At 44.5% G+C, this 6,743-nt stretch overlaps 1 pseudogene; it reads left to right on the forward strand.

Moving 5' to 3' along the window:
• Positions 1-396: 396 nt before the first annotated feature.
• Positions 397-6,743, forward strand: part of LOC111970768 (glutamate receptor-interacting protein 2-like) — a 55,511-nt pseudogene continuing 49,164 nt past the window's right edge.

A 6,743-nucleotide genomic window follows, 5' to 3' on the forward strand; every position in this document is an offset into this window, starting at 1 on the left:
ACCCAATACATAACCCTATATAAAGCCACCATGCTACAGTACATAACCCTTGTAAACCCAGTACATAAGCCTTATAAAGCCAGTACAAACCCTTATAACCCAGTACATAACCCCTATAAAGCCAGCCATGTACAGTACATAACTTTTAAACCAGTACATAACCCTTATAAACAGCCATGTACAGTACATCTCAAGGAAATGAAGTTTTAATGAGGTTATTTGAAAGTGTAATGCCACAAGAGTTCCCCCACCACATTATGTAGTGTGAATAGTCTCTCGTCTCTATGTCTGTTGAAAAAGCACCAACTGTTACCAGCTGTTTACTTGAATCTCAGTTTCCTTTAACGAGAAACGAGAAACAAGAACAATAATTATTTTCTATAACATCCTGAATTAATGACAAAAGTACAGGATGTATCAAATACTAACAGCTTTAACTGTTACCTTTCCTCCCTGACAGCCAGTAAGAAGTCTGGAGAGCCTCTAATCATCTCCGACATAAAGAAAGGCAGTATGGCTCACAGGTACGGACCGTATGGACGGCTTCAGGCCAAGGCTTCAGGCCACGGCTTCAGACCAAGGCTTCAGGCCAAGGCTTCAGGCCGCGGCTTCAGGCCGCGGCTTCAGGCCGCGGCTTCAGGCCACGGCTTCAGGCCACGGCTTCAGGCCACGGCTTCAGGCCAAGGCTTCAGGCCAAGGCTTCAGGCCACGGCTTCAGGCCACGGCTTCAGGCCACGGCTTCAGACCAAGGCTTCAGGCCAAGGCTTCAGGCCACGGCTTCAGACCACAGACTAATGACTGGGGTTCGATTGTTTGAGCTTGTGACGGTTCCTGTCGTCCTCCTACAGAGAGAGACAGTTCACTGTAATAGTGAAGGTGTAAACTTGGCAGTAGAAACACTAAATAGTATATTTGACCTCTCAGCTTCCCTTCCCTACGAGTCTGCTGTTAGTGATAATGCAGAGGATTTTCCAAAGGTTGCTGTTGGCACTTATCTCCCGGTAGTTATTGGAGTCAAATGTGTCTCCACAGTCCTTGGTTATTGGGGAAGATGCCAGAGCTGAGGATGATGTTAAAGAGTTTAAGTATAGCCAATTGGAATTTGTGATCTGTATATTTTATCATATAGGATATACCATCAACCCCACAGGCCTTTTTGAGTTGGAGGGTTTGTATTTWGTYGTGTAGTTTATTCAATTTAATTGGAGAATCCAGTGGGTTCTGGTAGTCTTTAATAGTTAATTCAAAGATTTGTATTTGATCATGTATATGATTTTGCAATTTGTTCTTTGTTATAGAGTCAAAAGGATTGTAGAAGTGGTTTATCCATACATCTCCATTTTGGATAGATATCTCTTCATGTTGTTGTTTGTTTATCGTTTTCCAATTTTCCCAGAAGTGGTTATATTCTATGGATTCTTCAATTACATTGAGCTGATTTCTGACGTGCTGTTCCTTCTTTTTCCGTAGTGTATTTCTGTATTGTTTTAGTGATTCACCATAGTGAAGGCGTAGACTCAGGTTTTCTGGGACTCTGTGTTTTTGGTTGGATACATTTCTCAATTTCTTTCTTAGGTTTTTGCATTCTTCATCAAACCATTTGTCATTGTTGTTAATTTTCTTAGGTTTTCTGATGGAATTTACTTTTGATATGTCAGCTAATATGTAAACTATACTGTTCAGGCTTCCTACTGCTAAGTTTAAACCTTCACTATTGCAGGAACACATTTTGTCCAGGAAGTTGTCTAATTTGTTGTTGGCCAGTAGTTTTCTGGTAGGCGTCTACACCACCTTCCTTCCATCTATAGCATKTGTTAATAGTATGCAGTTYGTTGGGCTTCGATGCCTCATGGTTGATTATTACTCTGTTCAAGTAGATTGTGATTTTGCTGGGATCTGATAGTGGTGTCAGTGTGCTGACTGTGAACGCTCTGAGAGACTCTGGGTTGAGGTCGGTGATAAAGTAGTCTACAGTACTATTGCCAGGGGATGAGCTGTAGGTGTACCTACTGTAGGAGTCCCCTCGAAGCCTACCATTGATTATATACACTAAACAAAAATATAAATGGGTTGGTCCCATATGTCATGAGCTGAAATAAAAGATCCCAGATATTTTCCATACCCACAAAATCTTATTTCTCTCAAATTGTGTGAACAATTGTTTTTACATCCCTGTTAATGAGCATTGGTGAGCATTTCTCCTTTACCAAGATAATCCATCCACCTGACAGGTGTGGCATATCAAGAAGCTGATTTAACAGCATGGTAATTACACAGGTGCACCTTGTGTTGGGGACAATAAAAGGTCACTCTAAAATGTGCCGTTTTATCACACAACACAATGCCACAGATGTCTCAAGTTTTGAGGGAGTGTGCAATTGGCCTGCTGACTGCAGGAATGTCCACCAAAGCTGTTGCCAGAKAATTRAATATTMATTTCTCTACCATAAGCYGCCTMCAATGTAATTTTWGAAAATTTGGCAGTACGTCCAACCAGCCTCACAACCGAGACCACGTGTAACCACACCAGCACAGGGCCTCCACATCCAAMTTCTTCACCTGCAGGGTTGTCTGAGACCAGCCACCCAAACCGCTGGTGAAACTGTTGGTTTGCACAACCAAAGAATTTCTGCACAAAACTTCCAAAAACGTCTCAGGCAAGCACAATCTGCTGTTCGTTGCACCTGTCACTCAGTCTTGACCTGACTGCAAATTCGGTCCCGTAACCAATTTCAGTGGCAACTGCTCACTTCGTAGGCCACTGGCATGCTGGAGGAGGTGGTGCTCTTCACAAGATGAATCAGTTTCAACTGTAGCGGGCAGATGGCACGACACGCGATGTGTGGCGTCGTGGTGGGCGAGCGGTTGGCTGATGTCAACGTTTGTAACAAGAGTGCCCATGGTAGTGGTGGGGTTATGGTATGGCAGGCATAAGCTATGACAAAAGAACACAATTGGCATTTTTATCGATGGCAATTTGAGATGCGCAGAGAAATCGTGACGAGATCCTGAGGCTCATTGTCGTGCCATCTTCACCACCATCACCTCAGGTTTCAGCATGTAATGCACGACCCCATGTCGCAAGGATCTCTACACAATTCCTGGAAGCTGAAAATGTCCCAGTTTTTCATGGCCTGCAAGTACACCAGACATGTCACCCATTGAGCATGTTTGGGATGCTCTGGATCACTGTACAGCAGCATGTTCCAACCCCCCAAATATCGAGAACTTCTCACAAGCCATTGAAGAGGAGTTGGGACAACATTCCACAAGCCACAAATCAACTGCCTGATTAACTCCACATGTGTAAGGAGATGGGTGTCGCAGCTGCAGAGGCAGAAAGTAGAGTCAGCACCAGATACTGACATGTTGTTTCCTGACATCGCAACCACCTAATCCTTGTTTTTAAGCGATCTGTGACCAACAGAAATCCTAATAGAATCTATCCTACAGTTATTATCCAATGGACTGAGTCCTTATTATGAGAAAACTGAAATTCCAAGTAAAAACTGTAAGACCCGCTGCATTTTGCCCGTTTAAGATTTCCTTTGAGCTCTATTCGTACAACTGCAAGTATTAGATAATAACCCTTACCCAGCCGACCAGATCATAGACAGAGCACGCGGCAGACGATACAAACGAACTATTCACTGAGCATCTGTGCGACAAGGTCGGCTATCCGGCCGGGAGTCCGACACCAATAGCGCCTACACCATCCACACATGAACCCACGAAAGTAGTTGACATCGGCCTAGTATCGTGAACCGCCAGTTCTTTGTGTCACGACCCAACGACACTACAGGTTGCGCCTACACAACCTTGTGTGCATTAATTACATGGGATTTAGTATGTCACTATTGGCGGTAGCCAAAGAAACACACGAACCACTGTGTCCAGAGCGGTCCATCATAGGGGGAGGAATATTTCCTTCCCAGTAAGATGTCCTACCCCCTAACATGAAGCGTGTGTGCCTAGGTATCAGTCTTGTCCGGTTACTGCATAAGTAGTCCAACACAGTTAACTCAAGACCGCAGTCGTCTCGCACGTTCGCATTCACCCATATGAGACTGAGATAGAACAATTATCCTTTGACCTTCCCCCTTCCTGCAGGATGAACTGGAGAGAAGAAACCGAGTTCATCATCGCACGAAACAGGAACACAGGTACTACGTGCAGGGCATTTACAAGAATTAGCTTACAAGCTACCATCAGTAGGATTCTAGGTTTGACGGAAATATATGGTAGCCAACACAGAAGTGAACATTGCGTTCTCTGTGTGTAAACTTCTAGCCAAGTAATCGTGTTTCCGTTTTGAGAACTCTATTAGCGACATGCAACTTAAATAAGTGAGTTATAGATCTGCACATTCATTATATAAGCAAAATTATCATAGGTCCCCGTGACTGTTCCCGGAAGGGTTGCCACTCTCGGTTGTTGTGGGTGATGGCGGGACAACTACGACATCTCTCTACGATTAAGCCCAACTGTAAAGAGGCAACCTCAACAGTAGGCGGGCCGGATCTCCGCCTATACCCACCCCACCTGGGCTAGTTTGGTGGCATGGGCTACCATTCCTTACTCTGTAACCAGCAGGACAGTACCAAGTGGGGAATCCGTCGTCTCTCATCATAACCATCCGTTCCTCACCTAGTAGTTTGTGGATCGGCACTACACACTCTCTCTGGAACCGACCCTCGTTTAAGGAGGACAACCAGTGGGCTCCGGTCGTCGCCTCATTTATGCTGGGCGGTATAACACCCACTGCCTGGGAGAGTGTGGTGGATGGTATAATCTACTACGCCAATAAACTACCATCTTGCTCGACGTAACCTATGAGTGAAGCTCAGGACGCATAGATTTGCAAACCACCTCGTGACGGAGATTCTCATGCAGGGCCGTAATTAGCTACACAGGATTCTTCTCTCATTGGTGTGGTAGTAGTGTTAATTTTTCTAGAGCCACAAGTAGGGCATTCGTCTGAAGTCCACAAAAGCTTCAGACGATGCCTGCCTACTCTCGATAAATTCTTAGGCCAAAAGAGCAGAATTGAATCGCCGTTCAGAATCGACACCTGGTAAGACTATTCCAGGTAGAAATATGAAGATGATGGTTCAATACTCTCTTCTCTCTACCTCTGCTGCTTCTGCTGCTCAGATCTCATACTGCTCTCCGGTCTCGTCCGGGATATCCTGTATTGATCTCTCACTACACCCCGAGCCTATATCAGACATAACCTTCATAGGCTCTCTGCTCTCTTCTCATCGATTCATACCATCTCTCTCTCTCCTCGTCTCCGTTCCCCTTCTCTCTCTCTCGATCTCTCTTCTTCTCTCTCTAACCATCTCTCGAGGTGACACTAGTTCCCTTAAAGATTCATATGTCAGACTTCGATAGTTTGTAGATGCTCACAGCTATCGCGGCCAGGAAGGTGGTATTGCTCGTCTGCTGATCTCTCGGTTCATCTCTCTCTCGCTCCTAGTCTCTCTCTGTCTTCCTCTCTCTCTCTTCAATCTAGACCATCCTCTCGTCTTCGCCCTCACTGGTAGTCCTCCTCTCTCGCTTCTCTCTCACCCTCTACCCAGGACTGGTACCCTGGAGCCAGGTGACAAGCTGCTGGCCATAGACAACATCAGACTGGAGAACTGTTCCATGGAAGACGCCTGTCAGATCCTACAACAGGCAGAGGACTTGGTCAAACTCAAGATCCGCAAGGATGAGGACAACTCAGGTGAGCCTGCTTGGAGCCTGGCTGGGAGGCAGTTAGGAAGTAGTGTATGTAACAGGAGTATGGTATATAGAGAAGACATATATAAATACTGATGAATCTATCAATCAGATCCCAAATAATAAACAGAAGCAGAAAAGAAAAAGAAAAACTCCTTCAGTACCAGATTTCACCACACAGTGGCAGTATTGTCTACAAATAGCCACCACCATGTTCTTTTTCTGCCCAACACAATGATGATTCAACAGCTATCACCCACCAGTATTGTAGTGTTTTAGACACACAAATGGCATGATTAAATACTAGTGACCTATAGTGTTATATAGTTCATACGCTCTACCAAATATCAGATGCAGATCTATGACTAGCAGATAGGTTTAATCAGATGCAGATCTATAACTAGCAGATAGGTTGAATCAGATGCAGCTCTGTAAATAGTGGATAGGTTTATTCAGATGCAGCTCTGTAAATAGTGGATAGGTTTAATCAGATGCAGCTCTGTAAATAGTGGATAGGTTTAATCAGATGCAGCTCTGTAAATAGTGGTTTATAGCTTTGCTGTCTGATATGAAAGCATAGAAGCATTTCCTGTAGCAGCAGATGACTCAGTTATCTTCCTCTCCTCTGTTTTCCTCCGAGCCTTTTCTCTCCCTCCTTTCTCTCCATTGGTGGGATCTGCAGACGTGTTTCACACATGTCCTAATTCTAAGAATAAAGCCATCACGGGTATATTATAAAAGGACAATTTGCATTTCCTCTATGCATTTCTTATACTGTGTGGAGGATGAACAGCCCATCCATCAGACATTATTGAAATTGTATTGCTTCCTGCCTGTGAATTTTGGATTTTTTATTATGTTTAGTGTTTAGTGGAGGGAGCTGTGTGATTCTCTCTGCCTTAAAGTGTAGCTATGCCCTGAATCTCTCTTCTCTCTTTCTCTCTCTCTCTCTATATATATATACAGTATCTCTCTCTCCCTCTCTGCCTCATCTCTCTCTGCTCTCTCCCCTCTCTCTC

The sequence above is a fragment of the Salvelinus sp. IW2-2015 genome, linkage group LG11 (genome assembly GCF_002910315.2).
Source record: "Salvelinus sp. IW2-2015 linkage group LG11, ASM291031v2, whole genome shotgun sequence".
Classification (NCBI taxonomy): Eukaryota; Metazoa; Chordata; class Actinopteri; order Salmoniformes; family Salmonidae; genus Salvelinus; species Salvelinus sp. IW2-2015.